Below are 9746 nucleotides of genomic sequence, written 5' to 3' on the forward strand. Positions count from 1 at the left end.
GTAAGGGGGGTCCATTTGCTGAAAAATAATAAGAAGTGTTGTCATAGCAATACTCAAAAGTACTTTCAATGTAGTGGTCATAATGTAAAGAAATAATTACTGAATCGAAGATTGTATGAATAAATTCACAAATTATATGTCAAAAAAAGCGCGTCAAATGTTTGGAAATATATAACTATCAATACTTCTGTTCTAATTTCGAAAATAATTCTATTTTCAAATTGTTATTAGATTTTGTTCAGTTGACAATTGCGTGTTATGTGGAGTTCTAAATTTGAATATATCAGACGAGTAGCTAACGGATTTGCTCCGTGTTCCTCTTATAAACGCATATATACATTGTTAGTGATAACATTAGTGTTCTCTAACATAGCAATAATTTACAAGGAATTTGAGTAATATTTAAGTGTATTGTATATTTTTAAGTTACGCTTGTAAGTTTTGAAAGCTAAGTAGGTATAGTTTTAAGCTTAATGAATTATTGTGATCAAAAAGTAAGGGGAAATTGTTATTTAAAACTTCCGAGTTTTAGGAAGGCAGGTAATTTTTTTTTCTAAGTTATTAGAATTGTCTATAACATTTGCCAAGCATTTGTTTGTCAAAAAGTTTAATCATCTCCGAGGTACGCGTGTTTCTCTATTAGTGCCAAAAACACTGAATTTTTTGGAACAAAAAAACCGATGATATCTTTCCGATACCACCGTATTCACCTGATTTTGTTCCGTACGACTTCTAGCTATTCATCAAACTCAAAAGACCAACTGTGGGACGCCTGTTTGACAGAATTGAGGAAATAAAAACCAAATGGAAGGTCTTAAAGTTTATACCGGAAAAGATTTTTCGGATTGTTTTGATGGCTGGAAAAATTGTTGACATAAGTGCGTTTTATGAGACAGTGATTTGAAGGAAATGAAGAAGATTCGAAAGAATAAGTAAATAATTTACATTTTCTAAACAAATTTACTTTACTTTTTGATCATAATATGATTAAAGATATGTTAGTTTTATGTAAAATCTCTTTAATGTATTGAAATACTTCATCAATGAAGATATAACTTAAATTTTATTGACTTTGCAGAATTGTTTCTCAATATAGTTAATTTAATTATATAAATGATTAATATTAAATAATATAATGGTTTAAGCATAAACACACTATACTTAAAACTAGATACTATGTATAGACAGTTGATATAACTTAACTTCTTTACTTAGTACTGGTCGTTAACATATTAAAAGCGGTAGTGATGTCTAAAACACTTTCTTCGTGTTTCACTCTGATTGAAACTTATGTACCTCTTTATTTGGTTATGTTTAAGAAAGAAAAGATGTTTCCCATAAATCAACGTCAATACGAAATCTGCGAAAATGTTATGTTATAGATTATTAAATTATATTTTAATAGTATTCAGTAGTAATTATTAGTTTATTTTTAAACTAAAATTCTTTTTTTAAATCGTATTTCTCACTGATGTGGTTGTTCTGTGCGATTGTAAAACAAAAACTGACATTTTTTATCTCTCTTCGGGAACTGGAATTTTAGTGTCTAGAAAGAGAGAATGAGCAAATGGCTGAAATTCACTGGAGTAGAGAGTAAAGGCCTAAGAGGTCTTATTTTCATTCGACGATCGGACCTAATCCGCTTGACTCTTAACACCTATCTTCTATTAAGGTTCCACTATGCCAAAGGTTAGAGAAGATGACATAGCATAATTAAAATGAAGATTACTCTGTATTCAGAATATTACACATCAAAGAAGATAATATTATTGAATGTCTCCTATATTCAATATTATCATTATATTCAAGTTAAAAAAAATATCTATTAAATCAGTTGTAAGTCACACTCGATTTTTTGACGTTGATTTATGGGGCATCGGGTACAGTTGTGTAGATAAACGTATATAAGATAACTGTATACATACAGTTACTGTATACATAGGACACATTCTAACCACAAACGAAATGAGTTTTTAGCCAGTGTACGATTGTGTTCGCTGTTAAATTGGGGCATATTTAACCGGTCTGTGGCAGCGAAGTTTCATTCAGGTCATTGTAATGTGTTCCGTATTCATTTCGAACTTAAATTATTTCTAATAAAATCCTTATATCTGATTTATTAACGAAAAATTCGTTCGAAAATTAACTGTTCAACAACTGTATTATTAATACAATACTGTAATAATTGAATATAAAAAATATTCTGATCGAAATCAAACGCACTATAATCCTCTCAGAGCGTTTGGAGGATCGTTCGGAATCATGGCAGCTTTAAATTGGTAAATGCAGTCGTATAAGATTTCGTTCTGATACTAGTTTGTATCAAATTGTGATATTTTGGCATTTCAACAATTACGATTCTAAGTGGATAATTTGAATAGCTAAGTTATTTAACACTGTCACTAAGTTTAACTTAAAAAAACTCGGATCTAATTATTAAATGACTATCAATATTGCTTTGAAAGTCCATTCAAAAACTAACCCATGTTCGATCTTTCATATATAGAGAGATTTCACATATAATTTTGTTGCATACTAATTATTTTTTTTTCAGGTTATTTTTTGACTAAGTCATAGTGTTTCATCATAGTTGTATGTTATTTTTATTTATTTCTAAAGGTCTATTTTACTATATATTTTAATTTAAATGACGAAAAGTTTATATATGTTTCAATACTAAAAATACCCATTATATATATATATATATATATATATATTGATAATTCATGATGTATTTGAAGATCGTATTGTATGATCGTATTGGCTAAAACACATCGAAATTTATTTATTCACATTCTCATACCATAGATTTAAAATAAATAAAATTATTTTATTTTGAATTTACTATACATGGTGATTGTTTATAAATGTAAAAACTTTAAAGAGGTAAATGTGAAGCATATTTATTAGCATAAGGCTTTATATTTGATTATTACATACTTTTATTTTATATTTTAGTTATATAAAAAGCAGGAACAAATAGTAAGCAATAATAAATTTTAATATGTAGTAATAGGATTTTTTATAAATCTTTATCTTTCAATAAGGCTCGTTGTTTCCAGATAATCACCTTAAAAGCCTTCAAGACAAGTGTGATTAGGTTCCTTATAGCATATAAGATCGTAGACCTCATAGCTTAACATCAGGCGAGACGGAGGTCAAATGCTTCGTCTATATATATTAAAGAAAGTTTATTATTTCTGACATTATTTAATTATAAAGCCTTACATTCGTACCTTCAAAGTTTTTCTATGTATAACCAATCCTATGTTAAATTATTTTATTTTGAATTTAAATATATTTTTAATTGATAGATATTTTTAAGCGTATTCATTAGGTATATATATATAAGTCAACTATAATTTGAAAGCAATGATATAAATTCAGTAATACGTGTTGTGATATATTATATATAAGGTTTGTACATATGTGAGGTTAATATTGCTATATATTTAGAATGCGCTTGCATTTTAGTCTTTATTGTTAGGGATTATTGTTGATTTTTGTCTGAAAACTTAAATTATATATTATTATATTTATCATACAAGAATATTTATTAAAATTATTCTATTCTTACTGATCTTATATTTGTTTCTATGGATTTAAACTTCGAATTAAATTTTTTTTAAATTTCATTTTGTATTAAACTATTTCTTTTTATATAGACTTGAACATCATGTTATTAAAAATTAACTAATAAGGCTCAAGACTATATATAGAGTGCTTATAAAGGATGTCCGAATAAGATGATATTTTTTAAAGTGCCTATTTGTTTATGTTTATCTTGAATGGGATATTTATGAAGTATAAATGATATATAAACAGTGGTAGCATAGCCGTAGTGGGCTTAGATTTGCGATCGTTGTTCCCGAGTTCGATTTTCTGGATACAATCTTATTTTCTGGATACATATCTTATCTTTCACACTATGTATGTATTAATTATATAGGATTGCTACTTTTCATAAACAAGTTTCCAGAGGATAGGTAGCAGCGTCTTCGTACTATAAGATCAAACTTCGATTGCCAATTCATCTACCAATGTGGCGATTATGGTATATCGCCCTTATATATATATATATATATATATATATATATATATATATATATATATATATATATATATATATATATAGGGGGGATATTGCACGACTACCACTGCATGTGCGGAAGTGGCTAAATATTGGTCCTTTTCTAACATATATTCACTCTTTTAATGCTTTTATACCTATAACCATTAACTATGTGTAAGAATGCGACAGGTAGACTAGCAGTGAAGTGTAGACAGTATTAAACGAAAATAAGTAAAAATGTAACTTCTTATTTGGACATTCCATATTGTATTGTATTGTATTGACTTAGATATAGGACTTAGATGGTAGGTTGTAATTTATTTGCTAAAGGGGGAAAACAAATACGTAAATGTAAAATAAGCACATCACGTTTGATTCTGAATAGATGTAGTGTTATATAGAAGCAGGAGTTGTCAATACTGATATAAGTTTTATGTAAATATTTGCCAATTGTTTGCGATATATGTATTTCATATGTTATTCTTTCTTCGATGTTATATATGATGTATTGTTTATTGTTGTTTCTATCAATTGTTATTTAAAAGAATACTTGATTACTTTGCAGCTTATACCACCTCTCTTATTTATATCAATTAAGTTATCTTAGCTTTCCTAAGCGTTATTCTATTTATTAACATTTATTAAAGAGAGTGAAAGAGAGTTTGTCATAAATTTCCTATACCATCTATTATCCACCTTTCTACTAGAGTAATACGTAAAGAGAGAATAATAAAGGTTGATGCTACCTTTCTTTATCCATATCTTTTTTCATAATCTTCTTTGATATTACTTCTAGAAGAGAGAGAAAGAGAAATTAATTTAATTTTCCTGTGATTTTTAATAAAACAGACGAGGGTTTATATATGGAGCTCTAGGCCTCTTCATCTCTTTTATTTATTTATTCAAGACTTTTTATTTAATTAATATATAAAGGCGAACTTAATCCTGAATGCATTCTCTACAAGTAATATAATAAAAGATAAAAAATAAATAAAAAGTAAGATCAAAATGAACAGGAAAATTATTACTAACATAAAAAACTTTATTTAAATATATATAGATATGGATACAATTTACAATGATTATATATAAATATACCATAATATATGTATTTAAATATTTACATATACTATTCATATATATATAATAAATAACTCTTCTCTTGTTTGATGTCACTAATTAAAGAGAGAAAAAGAGTGAATTACTTGTGCATTTCTACATCTATTCCTCTTTCGATGTTTTAACCTTAGATCACATTTTAAAATGAGAAAAGAGATTTTGATAAATTTACTATGCCTTTTCTTATCTTTCTCTCTTTCTATCTCTTAAAGAAGATTTGTTTTATTATGTAAATATTAGCAATATTCCCACGTGCTTTGATAGAACCCACGCCCACAGCTGGTGAGTGAAGTATACTGTATCGAACATTTGTAAATAACTGTAAAAATTAGAATTTAAAACGAGCAATAAACTATGACGGCCGTAATGTTAGTTTAGTTTAAGTTATTTAAGTTAACTTATGTTAACAGCGTACTGTTTTTTCTCTATCGATTCTTGTTAATAAAGTAACTGTTGTCATTAAGTGTTGTAGAAGTCACTTCTAATAAAATATATGAGTCTATGGCTGCCTTTTTTAATCTGTACCTTGTCCATATTTTAATAAATTCAATTATATTGGAAAAATCAGGCCGCTTGTGATCGGTCTTATTGGAGATCGGAGATTGGAAAGAAAAGGTACTACCTATCTGCCACATTATTTCCAGCCAACTATAAATTCATTCAAGGAAATAGTGAACAGGTTTCTTCTATACAAGCATGTACTATCAAGCGAAAGGTATTTTTTTTGCCTATATACATTATAAAGAAACAATTGTATTACTAAATAGTTTAGTGTTCAAAACGCAAATATTTTTAAAATAATATTTTATTATTAGACATAGATTCAATTAATAAAGTGATCTTTAAAAACTTTTAACTTGATTTTTATATTAGATTGAGACAGGCAATATACTGGCCATAAATACTATTGTAATTAAAAAAACGTAACTTTTGAATTTGGAATCTGTAATTTTTATGCAATTGTTCGTTGTGTCGTTGTGTGGACGTCGTCAAATGCTTTAGCTATAGGTATTATAAAAAAAACAGCATTACTAAATAAAATACTTTAGTGTTCGAAATGCAAATTATTGTGAATACATAATACTTTATTATTAGACACAGATTTAATTAATAAATAAAGTGACAACAAAGATTTTTACTTATTTTTTCTATTAGACTGAGAGAGGCGATATATTTGTCTGGCTATAAATAATGTTACAATTAAAAATAAACATAAAATCACTTTTGTATTTGGAATCTGTCATTTTTATAAAATATTTTATTGTTTATAGCCTAACCTATAAACAATACCCATCCCGGATCTTTGAGGTTCCTCCACGAGATCCCTGGCAACATCAAGGGTCTGCTGTTAAATCTCGAGGAATTTGGTTGGCTTGATTTAATCCGATCGACGCAAAATGAGTGTAGTGCCGCTTGGTTGCGGAAACCAGCTCGCTGAGACAAGACAAGACCAATACACGGGACGATACAGGTAGCTTCCAAAAGGTCTTATTGTAAATTTATAGGGATGCGCAAGTCCACAAGTGGACGTATTACAGCTGAAATGATAATTATGAAGACAAAATGACATGAATCAACAGCTTATTAAAAGTTTAATAATAAGGCAGTATTTTTTAACCAAACAAATAATCAAAATCCTACTCTTTCCGGATAAAGGAACATCCTGTATCATTCGGAGATCATAAATATGTAATAGATTCAAGTTTTTGTCGGAATTCCATCAAGTAAGAAAACGACTAATATATAGCTACGAGTACTTCCGCTATGTAGCAGTAGCCAAAAAATGACTCGGTGTTTGGCACAAATCGGTGTAAAATTACTCCTGAGGATGCCCAATGGAAGGGATGAAACACATGTTGAAAGATTTAACGGTGGTAGTTGTGTAATTAGCATTGTTTGCCGCACGCGTGTTTATCAGCGGGCTGGCGGGCGGTGCACTTTATTGTACGACTACTGCTACATAGCGGAAGTAGCTATATAATAGTCCTTTTATATATACAAAGAGATCTTTTTTAAATGAAATTGAAAAGTTACCACAACAATTCGCTCCTTGTAAATATATAAATTGGGACGTAACTTAGGTAAGTACTTATTTTGAGCCTGATCCCTTTTTATGAGAAGGATTTCTTTTTTTATTCAGTCCGTCAACCTCTCGAGTATAATTTTTTCGTTTCGGTAATTTATTCGCGGTTGTCGTCGAGAGTTATGTTACCTCTGTAGGCGGCGCATCGTTATAAACAGAAAAAAAGTTTACGAACAAAATTATTTCAACGTACGTCATCTAAAATATAGCTTTTATGTTATTTAATGGATTAGATCAGAGTTCCTCAAACTTTTTTGTGTCGTAGACGCCTTGCCATGTTTTTCCGTGTTGGGTAGACCCCCTACTTACCTGATATTGATTTCCTGTAAATTTCTAACTGTAGTCAAGTTTAGTGTTAAAAACTTAATGTAAAAACACATGTTAATTTATACATTTATTAATTGAATTTAAATTAAAACTACTCAAAATATAATTTTGTATCTGTTATGTATAATACACGTAACATTAAATAAACATAAAATAAATTAGAAATAAAATAACATAAGTATTATTAATAACATAAATTTTTTACTTCATAGGTACTTTTATAAATAATGTAAATGTTTTGATATTATAAGATAGTATGATGTAAGTAAATAGGTACAATCAGTGCATGTGTTGAAATCCACTATCGTGGACCCCCATTGTATTTCATGGACCCCCAAATTTTTTTCGCTGACGTAGACCACTTGCAGGTTGTCATAGACCCCTAGGGCTCGATATAGACCACTTTGGGAATCACTGGATTAGATTATAAATATTAGCAGTAAAAAGCTTTTTTTATAATATATGCTATATATGTTGTTATAATTAAAAATAAACAAAATATTACATTTGAAATTGGAATCTGTTATTTTAATATGATTGTTAATTGTGTTTTCTTATTCTCTTACCAATGTATTATTAAAACATTTTGTTTTATAAAAATGGAGTGGGGTGATGAAGTGAACTGAATCATTATGATTGCATTACATAAAGTTGGTATGGAACCGAATATAATTTTTTAAATTTCTCCACACGCTTGGTACTACACAAATGTTCGTGTACCAGACTATAGATAGGTACATTGAAAGCTCCTCAACAGAAAGAAATTAATAATACGTCAAGATGTTCACATATGTGAGTATTTAAATCTATAATTCAAGCAAATAAACGCATAACTATACCCAAGCGAGCGAACATCACAGATATGAGGTATTACACATTGACCCAGTTTAAAATATCACCGAACTTTGAATATAGCCGACGTTCTCGCCGCGCCTAGATTTAATCACACATTCGATCAGACTGTCGCCGTGTATTTCTTCGGGTTATGAAGTAATATTTTCTGAATCTTTCGTAATCAGTAAAATAACTTTTGACATGCCTCATCAGGCCAAAGATCACCCAGAGAGTATTGGAGAAAGGTATGCTTGGAGTTTTTCGCTGCGAGATCTAATGAGATATATAGCCAAAGAACCAAGATCAAGGACGTAGAAGAATTGCTCGTATAAAGGAGCAGTATCCCACGCACATCGCTTGTGAAAGAATTAATTAATTTGTAAAATAAAAATGAGTAATAAATAATAAATAAAATGGTGCGAAATTGTAATAAATAATAAATAAAATAAAATTGTAAACTAGAATTAGCATGTAGTGAAAGACTGGGAAAACTGTAGAAAGAATGAAGAAGAAAGAGAGATAATAAGAAATATGAAAGAAGAGGATGAAAACAAATAGAAGTGTGTGAATATATTAATAAAAAATTAAAAGTCCCTGTCCCACACAAGATAGGGGAACGAGAGGTCCCCAATAAAGTGGGCCATAAAAAAAAAAGTTTGGGCCGAAAGGTTCTCAAAAAGCTACCACGAACAGGTAGATGGGCGTCGTGGCAATCTCTGGGAGAGGCATATATCTTACTGTGGGCGTCCATCATCTGGAAAGCAAGAAGAAAGATAACAATAACATATTTGAATTTAAATCATTCTTCCATTCGAATTCGAATGCCATTTTGAATTCTGAATACGTCAGCGACCGCTATCATTGCATTTGAGTTGATTTTGAGGAACAAATACTTGAACAAATGGTAATAAACTACCTTCCGTTACAGGTGTACAACTATTTTAACTTTGTGTGATAATTGGAATGATTTTAAAACGTCCAAAGATAAAGTCAATGGGCCCAAATAGCAGGCATTAAACAAATGACGTCTGCAATTTTGAGACAAAGGAAATGAAAACGTCTTCGCTCTGAATATAAATGGTTCGCAGTTTCTTACGAATCTGTGGTAAAGGCGAAGGATTTTGAACTAGTTATACGGGATGTTTAGTTATTGATGTGAAAGCTTTAATGAGTCAAATACATAGCTTGTTTATTGTGATTTAATATATGATACACCGTATCAAAAAATCAATGGTTTCAGAAGTAATATTTAACGTAATATTAATACAAAAATATTTTTTAATATATATTATCTGTTTCTGTAGACTTTGT

This window comes from Battus philenor, unplaced genomic scaffold (genome assembly GCF_028537555.1).
Source record: "Battus philenor isolate CCGP_79_NKW_IND1 unplaced genomic scaffold, ilBatPhil1.0.hap1 SCAF_28, whole genome shotgun sequence".
Taxonomy (NCBI): domain Eukaryota; kingdom Metazoa; phylum Arthropoda; class Insecta; order Lepidoptera; family Papilionidae; genus Battus; species Battus philenor.